The sequence below is a fragment of the Penaeus vannamei genome, chromosome 27 (assembly GCF_042767895.1).
Source record: "Penaeus vannamei isolate JL-2024 chromosome 27, ASM4276789v1, whole genome shotgun sequence".
Taxonomy (NCBI): Eukaryota; Metazoa; Arthropoda; class Malacostraca; order Decapoda; family Penaeidae; genus Penaeus; species Penaeus vannamei.
Window position 1 is genome coordinate 32,614,314 of NC_091575.1, and position 10,000 is coordinate 32,624,313.

General features: G+C 36.0%; 1 protein-coding gene across 7 annotated transcripts in view; it reads left to right on the forward strand.

Moving 5' to 3' along the window:
• Window positions 1-1,875: 1,875 nt before the first annotated feature.
• Gbeta13F (guanine nucleotide-binding protein subunit beta-1) overlaps window positions 1,876-10,000 on the forward strand; it is a 78,511-nt gene continuing 70,386 nt past the window's right edge. Inside the window, exon 1 of one of the 7 annotated variants that reach the window (XM_070141223.1) lies at window positions 1,876-2,099. The gene's annotated coding sequence lies outside the window, so the exon portion shown is untranslated. The other 6 variants (XM_070141228.1, XM_070141226.1, XM_070141230.1 and 3 more) reach the window with 6 other exon arrangements.

Sequence of the window (10,000 nt, forward strand, 5' to 3'; positions counted from 1 at the left end):
AGTAATAGTAATGTTAATGATAATGATGATAATGATATTGATGATAATGATAATAATGATGATGGTTATAACAATGATAACAATAATGACAATGGTAATGAAAATGATAATAATAATCATAATGATGATGATAATTATGATAATAGTGATATTGATAATGACAATGATAATGATATTAATTATCATAATATGGTAATAATGATAATAATGATGATTATGAAAATGATACTAATAAAGATAATGATGATAATAATAATAATGATAATAATAATAATCATCATCATCATCATTATCATCATCATCATCATTATCATCATCATCATCCTTATAATCATAATCATAAGCATAAGCATAATAACAATAATGATAATAATAAAAATAATAATAATGATGATAATAACAATGATAATATTAATAATAATAACAACAATAATAATAGTGATAACAATAATGATAATTGTAATAATGATGATAATAATAACAACAACAAGAATATGATAACTATAATGTGCAATGATAAAAACATTGGTGCTAGTACTATAACTACTACAATTATAATGACAATGACGATGAGAACAATAACAATAACAACAATAATGATAATAAGAAGGATGATAAGTATGGTGATGATGAGGATAAATAAGATGAAAATAATAATAATTCTTTTAACCATTGATATCGATAGCAATGCTTCTTTATAATTTCACTCAAGTATAAATGTCACACCTATCATTTCTCTTATGATTCTCATACCACCATTAATCATAGTATAAACATTATGATTCTTTATATCTTGTGATGATCATCAAACCCATTACCATCTTTATTATTGTGATCATTAAGATATGATCGTGACTGTCGTTACCATTTCATCACATTCAAGTCTCGTGACTTTCTCTGCAAAACAGTAAAATATATTTTAAACTTTTATATATACAAAAAAAAACTTTTAAAAGATTTAGAACTTTATTCCCAGTTCGCTGACCGGTGTTTTAAAAAAGAAAAACGGGAAATAATGCAATCGCTGATAAATGTTAGGAGAGGGAACTTAATTTTATGATTTGTGAAAGCTTGCACTTGAAGGACATAGGGAATATTGCAACAGACTGATACCCGGAAATATGACCTTTGTGCGATTTTTTTTTTCTATCATCTTAGATCGATTATTGAGATTTAGGGCATATCATATTCGTGCGAAAAGGGAGAGGAGAGAGAGAGAGAGAGAGAGAGAGAGAGAGAGAGAGAGAGAGAGAGAGAGAGAGAGAGAGAGAGAGAGAGAGAGAGAGAGAGAGAGAGAGAGAGAGAGAGAGAGAGAGAGAGAGAGAGAGAGAGAGAGAGAGAGAGAGAGAGAGAGAGAGAGAGAGAGAGAGAGAGAGAGAGAGAGAGAGAGAGAGAGGTGTATTGTCACCGCTGTTGTGTGTCGTTTTGACAGAAGGATTTCAAGGTGCGAATTTTGAGACACGATATGTAATTCGACAGATTTGGAGCAGTTACGATGATTCGCTCTATCACTATTGAATAAATAGAAACGTTTAACATATTCATTCAGAAGCCTGTGAAAGTCGGTAACCGTTTTCTCTCATGTTTTTCGCTTTAACCATTTTCTTCAATGGAAGGGTGTGGTAATGCAGCAGACGAAAGTTTTGTGGCGGCATCGCGTGGTAGCCCGAAGTAACGGAGGGCGACTCTCGTGCGGGTCATTTCTACGATTTAAAAAATTCTCAAGGATTTTTCATTGTTGTTAGTAAGTTTATGATACCAAGTAGATCTAAATTAGAGTACATCCAGCCCTGTTAAGCGCACGTGAAAGCGATCGGGTCTGCCGCCGCTCCGCGCGCCGACCCTGCCTGTCCGGCGAGCCGAGCGGAGCCGAGCGGGGCCGAGGGCAGCCGAGCGCGTGACGTCACCGGCGGTGCACGGGGCCTCCTCCAGTGAGCGCACGGGCCGCACCCCGCCTGCCTTCGGAGCCCGATCCTTAATTCGAAAATTTCCCCAACTATTCCCACCAAAATTACGACTCCCATTCCGCCGCGGAGAAGAACGGGAACGCTGGCTATATGTGTCCCTGACTCGCGTCTCGCCCTGTGGATCTTCCTAGCGTAAGTTGGGAGGGAGGAAGGAGGAGGAGGAGGAGGAGGAGCAGGAGGAGGAGGAGGCGAAGGAGAGAGAGGAAGAGCGAGGAGGAAGAGCGAGAGGCGAAGGGCGGCGGCCGAGGCTGATCGATTCCTCCTCCAGTTCTTTGGCCGATGTTTTGATAGTGGTTGTGTGTTTCGGCTAAGACCCTGGGCCGCGTTAGAGTAGGTATGGCGTCCCTTCCCTGTCCAGTGGGCGCTGCGGGGGCCAGGCCGAGGGCGTGGGCGTGCCGTGGGCGTGCTGGTGGCTGGGAAGCGGGAGGAAAAAGGGGTGGAAATGGGGCCGAGAGGAATGGGTGCTGCGTGAGTGCGGGCGGCGGCCATGTTTATCGCTCTCGCCTCCCTGTCGAGTCGCTTCTGATTTTGGCACTTTGCTCGCCCTTCCGTGGCACTTTGGCGCACTTGGGCACGCACTAGAGGTCGAGTGCTCGTCGGGGAGCGAGGCAGGAGGCACTCTGAGGCCGAGCAGAAGCGGCTTCGTCGAGAAAAGTGAGGCAAATGAGGTGCTTCCCTGCGGTGTGGGAGGGGCGGATGTGAGGTGGTCTGGGGACACTCGACGCCCATTTCACGCCCGTTTGACGCCCGCGTGCCCTGGCCCTGGGCGTGGGGCCTGGGTCGAGCCTCGAGTAGGAGTGTGTGGGAGTGTTCCGAGTGGCGGGGGGGTTCGAGGCCGACCTGGGTCCCCAATGCCCCGTCCTGTCATGTGTCATGGTGCTGGATTTGTTTTTATTTTTTATTTTTGTTTTTCTTTTTTTCCTTTTTGGGATTTTTGTTTTTTTTATTGAGGCTAGTGCATTGGAGGAATTTAGGTGTGGCCCGTGTGACCCTCGTGAGGACTTTGGGACGTTTTGTGATGGATTTTAACCCCCTTTTTTTTTTTTTTTTTTTTTTTCTTGAACTTCAAACCTTGATGCTTTTACCTGTTACCTGTGTTATTGATTTCCTACTGTAGGCCTAGGCTAAAAGCAACACATATACAGGCGGTTCTTTTTATGATTAGTTCATATTAGTCTGGTTCTAGATAAGCAGTGGAAGTGCGAATAAGGAGCACCTGTTCCGAAAGGCAAATGACAGGCCTAGCCGTGATGTGCGAATTATTTCATTCTGTGAGGGAAGCCGCATGCTATTCAAGGAGCAGGCTTTCATGTGAAGTGGATTTTTCTCTGGATTTTTCATTTGTTGAACCTTAGAATTTAGCTTGTTTTTGGTATTTGGAATGTTTACCTGACACTTCGGTTGGTGTTTACTTGTCACAGTATCAGTGACGATGATATGATTTTGATATGAATGCCGAATTTCGGGCAAGATCGGCAATTTGTTTTTAGCGTGATACTTTTTACTGGTTTGAGGGGAGACGGATTCTGTTATGATGGACTGAGGATCCGTTAAGGGGATATAGGTTGTGATTTCTCGCTCGCCAGGTCCGTTTTTGCAAGATGCTCACCCATATTTTGATTCAGAAGGCTTTAGAAGTAAAAAACTAAATCTATGCATAGTTCTGTCATGTAAATTTTTGGCTCATATGACTCTGCTTTGCCAGTGCTAGATTTATTGAAGTGAACGTTATTAGTATGAGACTTTTTATTTAGTTATGCAGACAGCTCTGCAGGTTTTACTGAAGAGTATTTTTTCCGTTTAAAAATGTTTCTTATAGGCCTAAGCAGAATAACAGTACCTAAACAGATGGTGTGTTCATGCTTGTATTTTGATTCCAAGTTATACTGTGAGTTCAATAATTTAGGCTCAGGATCAAGTCAAGAATTGTATTCAGTTTTTGCAAACTGATTAAGCCTCTTACGTAATAGATTTGACTCAAAAATTGTCTGTGGCTGCTACACATTTTATGCCAAGTCATCACAATGTTTGGGTCTTAATAATGGTGTTATGGAATCTGTACAATGTTAGTTATTGTTATTATGACTATAGTTTTTGATGAATATTTGGTTAAATATATAGAAAACAGGTGTAATAACTTTATACCAGGTTAAAATGATTGTAATGTAATATTGAATTGCTGTAGTCCCCTTGCTCCAGGAAATGCCTGGAAGCTTCCACTTGTATTTGAATAGGATATAGCTTGGAGTAATTCTATATTTTACTGCAAAATGCCAAGAAAAGCTTCCAATTTTTATCATGAAAGCATATGGTTTGTGGAGGATTGTTGGCCTTTGCCAGAGCACCAATAGGTGCATGGGCTATGCTGATCTGTGTTATGAGATGCAGAAATGTGTAAGTCTGTTTAATGGTGCCTACTATTTAAAAGAAGTTAGTGATTCCATATTTATTGGTATTTAGAAATTGGACCAAAATTCTTTACCATTTGATATAAAAGGGAGTATAAAGATGAAAGACCAGGTAAACTATGATTGGTAAATTTTGGACACGCCCACGCATCCGCCATTGGCCTTTGTGTCTTTGCCATTCCCTGTAATTGCCAACAAACCTGTGCATCTTAATTTTGCAGGATAAAGCTTGGAGAGTAGTCTTAAAATTTATTGCCAAATAAGGAACCAATCCAAGCTCTATGTTGCCAGAATATATGTTTGCCATTGCTGAAGATCTTAAAGAATATAGGACACAGCAATTGTTTGACACTGTGCCACTGTTGGGCTTGCCTTGGGGTATAGACCTGTTTTGAATAACAATAACTTTCTAGCAGATTTTGGATAGGAAACAGTGGTATATTTCTGATATGTAAAGGGTCCTTAATAAATACCTCTTTATTCAAGTGGTTTCTAGATATGCCTGTGTAGCTGAATTGATAAACAGGCTAGTTGGTTGAAGACTTCAGAAAGCTCATGAAAGAGAGATTGAGAATGGGAGGGAATTGCAACATAGCATTTCAAGTGGAAAACTGCAGCCTTGTTTATGAGGAATGGGAAGAGCATTCCTGAATATGGGTATTTATGAAATATTTAAGAATTTGCCAGGTATTTGCTACTTTTGTCATCATTGCTTATGGCAGATTTGAATTACGAGGCTCTTATGAGAAATTTGTTGTCTCATCCCATCATATTGCCGTCAGCTGTTTTGCAGTCCTCTTTAGTGTTGAAGGTTACAATAGTTCTCTGGACACGATGTTGGGCACTGACATCCATAGCTATCGGCTGTTAATTATTCAGATATATTTAAGCAATTAAATATAATTGCACTTCTCTTGATCCTTAACATCTAGTTTCTAGTTTCCGAGCCAGTTCTTTCAAGATGATTCATAAACCTAAATCAGACCAATTAGTGTTTATATTTGCACTTCAGATTCAAACTAGACACCACTTGAATTTTAAAAGTGGGCCATTTTATGGAATTGGAAACTCGGTGTTTATTATTCTAGCGTTACTCCTCGACAGCCTTGAAAGCATCATTTGAGGAAAGTTCATTACTTCATCTGAAGTGACTCGAGCAATTATTATTACCTGTATGCCTTTGGTACTTTAGCAAAGGCCAACAAAATTACACCACACATTATTTGACGAAAAATTGCCAGGTTGGTCTTCACTCTCTCTCTTGACAGAATATAGGTTGTGGAGACTTCTTGGCCTTTGCTGGAATGCCAAAGGTTTATTATTTAAGTTTACACTTATTGAATCAGTATGATTAGAAAAGTATTTTTTTCAACTAGTTTGTTGTTTTGGAGAGTGGGAAGAACTTTTTATTTTTTATATATTTGTACTGCAAAAGTATTTCCTCTTTTTCTTTTGAATGATACTTCAAGGTGTGGGTATTAGTTCATGGCACATCATGTTGCCAATACTGTAAATGGTTTTATGATTATGGCGACTATATATTCCAGCTTTGCATTAGTAGCTGCGGTATTACCTTTTGTTATATATAATTTTGTTTACTTGTATTAGTATTCACTTTAAATATTAGTATCGAATGTTGCATATATAAATGTTTGGTATTTTGATTATCTTCATCGAGACAAATGGTAATAGTACATGCAGATTTCTTAGCAAAGTGTAATAGAATACTTTCAAAGTAGACAAGCAATAACTTCAAGGTTACCTCCTCCTCCTCATTTTTCTTCTTTTTCTCCTTTTTCTTTCCCTCCTCTTTTTCCTTCTTCTCTATCATGTTGATGCCTAGAGTCCATTTATACATGTACCCTGCTTTGGCTCTGTTTTATTAATTTTTTACGTCTAGATTTAGAAATCCATAAGTACCAATGATTACTGTTGTTGATAACTTTATGACACTAATTATAGTAAGACTGATGATGATGATTGTTGAAAAAACTTTTTCCTGAAATTCAAAATTTAGGTTACATCAGGCAGGCCTCGTAATAGACATCATATTGACTGAGCATATGTGAAGCCATCAGTGTATAAACCAAATAAAGAAAACAGTGAACAGTCCAGGTACTCAGTACCAAAGGTCTATCATGTATTTTCTAAATTCCATACTGATTCTCATTTCAGTTTCTGATTCTAGCACTAATATTCTCTATTGAGTTACTGATACAACTTCAGTGTCTTGTGTCTTGCATATTCCACTATATCTACTTCTGTTGTTATTAAGCCATTGTTACTGGAGTTTTATTTTTATTTACATATACAGACCTTTGCAGGTGCTTAGGAAGGAATATATTACTAGATGTACCTGGTTTCACCTGTTAACCCTTCTTGTTGATTTTTTTTGTCTTTGTGTTTGTTTTGAAAGTGCCTATTACTATTACTATGTTGTAGATATGATTGTTATGGCTATTAGTACCTTTGTTGTTGTTGTTATTATTATTGTTTAAAGTATTTGTTGTTACTATAATTATTTTTATTATTATTATAATCATTAATGTTATGACCATCATTAATGATATTATTACTATTACCATTACTGTCAATATTGTTACTGTTATTAGTATTACTATTAATTTTATGTATTATTATTATTGATTTGATAGCTATAAATATTATTATTATTATTATTAGCATTATTAGCATTTGGTCAAATTTGTATTTTTTGATATATAGTAGCCATGCAAAGGACATAAATACTCTATGTAAAAGTCCTAAATCAGATGTTTTGGATATGCACAGGTAATACACTGTTGCCAGGTGCCCTCTGCATGACAAAGTTGCTCATATTTTTCATAACTTGTTTGAGATTAGAATGCATAAATAATGCAAGTAAAGCTACCTAAACTGAAAAATGGTAATGCTCTGCATATCATGGAAAAAAGGTAGCAAACCACATTATATAAAGAACAAGTTCATACAATTAACATCAGTGCACTATGTTGGTTTGTGGAAATACATAAATACTTAAATTTGTCATTAAAGAAATAAATTGATTAACTTTAGTAAAATTAATAACCAACTCCAGTTTTCTTTGATAATAACAAACTTTTAAGCAAATGTGAACTTCAGCTTTTGAAAATTATTCCATAATTTAACCGACTGCATGTAATGAAAGCAATTTCTGAATATAATTTTGTTTTAATGTAAAATTTGTAGATTCACCATGGTCATCAGTATTACATTAACCAATAAGCATCCTTAAATCAGATGCTTCTTAGCTCTAGCTAGTAGAGTTGAGTGAATAGTCAAAACTGCTATTACCATTTTAACTATAGCTGCCTTTCCTATTATGAATCTGTCACACAGATGTGTGTACATATATACTTGTATACATACATATGTGTATTATAGATTATATTTTCAGATAGCCTTCACTCCAATCCTATATAGCTATAACTGTGTCATTATTCAATACTTAACCAAGAATATGCATAATGATTTGTTGCTCATTCAAATTCTTATGTAACTTGGTGACTTCTGTCTCCAAGTTAACCCATTTACGACGGGTATCCCATATACGAGACATTGCTGGGCGGGACGCCAGTGTGACGATGGATTAGAGCTTGCGCTCCAAATACATCGTGGGCAACGGCCGCCTAGAAAATATTATTTTCATCAAAATATACCGGCGTTAGTGGTTAAGCAAATAAACAACTAAAAGTAGTTTTTATGTTGAGTACCTCTATAAAGTATCACAGAACATGGGTTTGATAGGGACACATTTCCTACCATAATTAAATGATAGCGAAATAGTAATAAAAAAGGCCATAATCCACTATAAGACCATTTATTAATGTTCCTATAATGTTGAAAGGAGAATTGACAAATACAAAGTAAAAAACTAATCTGGATCAAAATACAAAGGAAAGCTAGAATTCCAGTTAGTGAATATTGTTATTCATTTTTACGATGGTGCTTCATTACAATGTTTAGCTTCACCTTGAACAGAGGGCTTTTCTTCTGCTTTTTACCATGGACACTGGAAGTGCTTCCTCTACACCTAGAAGCCATTACTTATACCGTAATAGAAGATGCTTTACAGATTGAAAATGAACACTGTTGGTAGTGAGAGATGGGTAGAAAGTATGGATGAATATGATGATTGATAAAGACTGAGGGTTACTATGATAACCATTACTATTGCTGCTTCTACTTAAAAGACATTCGATATTGTTAGTAATGAAATAGATTAAGTTACCACTATTGTTACTAGGTCTGCAACTTGATGTGATGATAGTTATAGGAATTATAAGAGTGGTTTGAATAGGACAAAACTTTATCATTATTATTTTTGTCATTATTATGTTGATAATTTTCTTAACCTTCAAGCCAAAAATAATATTTTCTGGGCGACAAAATCAGAGCGCAAGCTCCAATATAGCGTTACACCTGTGGGACAACCAGTAATGTTTACTTTTCCGGGTGCCCGTCATGGGTGACAAAATCAGAGCGCAAGCTCCAATCTAGCGTCGCACCCGCGGGACCCCCAGTAATGTTAATTCTCTGGGTGTCTCATTTGTGTGACACCTGTCATAAGTGGTTTAATTAGTTTTGTGGTAGTAATACTGATTTTAATTTTGTAAAAACTATCAATATCATCTTGTGTTGAAGTTCTTAATCCCACATTTATTATTAATTGTTCTTGTATTAATTTTGACATTATAATCATTTGCCATTATTGAATTGATTGATAGGGTATTTCTTTTAGTGATATATTGACATGCAATTTTTCATGAATATAACCACTACACTTTTTATTGTTAGCATTATTTCACTGACAAAAGTTTTGTTATTATTATTATTATTGTTATTTATGTTATTATTATTATTATAATCATTATTATTATTAGCTCTACTATTAATGCTGCTATTAGGTTTATCATTACTATTGATGCCATGATTGATATTATTGTTAATATATTTATTGTTGCTAAATGTCATAATTGGATGATTTATATTTTTAGTCATTTAGGGGCAACACACTTAAGATTTGATATACTATATGTTTTATGAACTTTAGATAAAAGAACAAAAGAAATTATATTAAATGTTTTGAGATCAGAAATTTGCACTAAAGAAAAAGTGTACTACAATTAACCCTTTTGCTTATTTTTGAGTCATTTTGAAAAATATCTGTCACTACATATTTGTATTACTTATCAACGAAAGTAATTTCAACATGTTTCTGCATTTTTATCCATATAAAAGATATTTTATTTTAAACATTTATTGGTCCAGAAAAGGGATCCAAGTTTGACCATGTACTCATTAGGATTGCTACAAGCTTTAGCATTGACTATCACAGTGTTAGTAAGGGGGGAGAGTAGCACAGGCAGGTTCAGGTGGATTGGTCTTAACTCCTAAGAGGCTAGCCGTAAATGTTAACAGTAGACCAATAATTTGCCGAAGGTCAGGCTATGGGATAGCATCTGAGTTTTAATATCTCTAGTAAAATGTATTAAAGTCTAGGTATTATTTAGGGCTTATACTAGTATTTCATTACCATCAATTTCACTTTTTATATATATATATTTCTACCTTTGTTTTGACAGTTCTTGACTTGAGCTTGAGTTT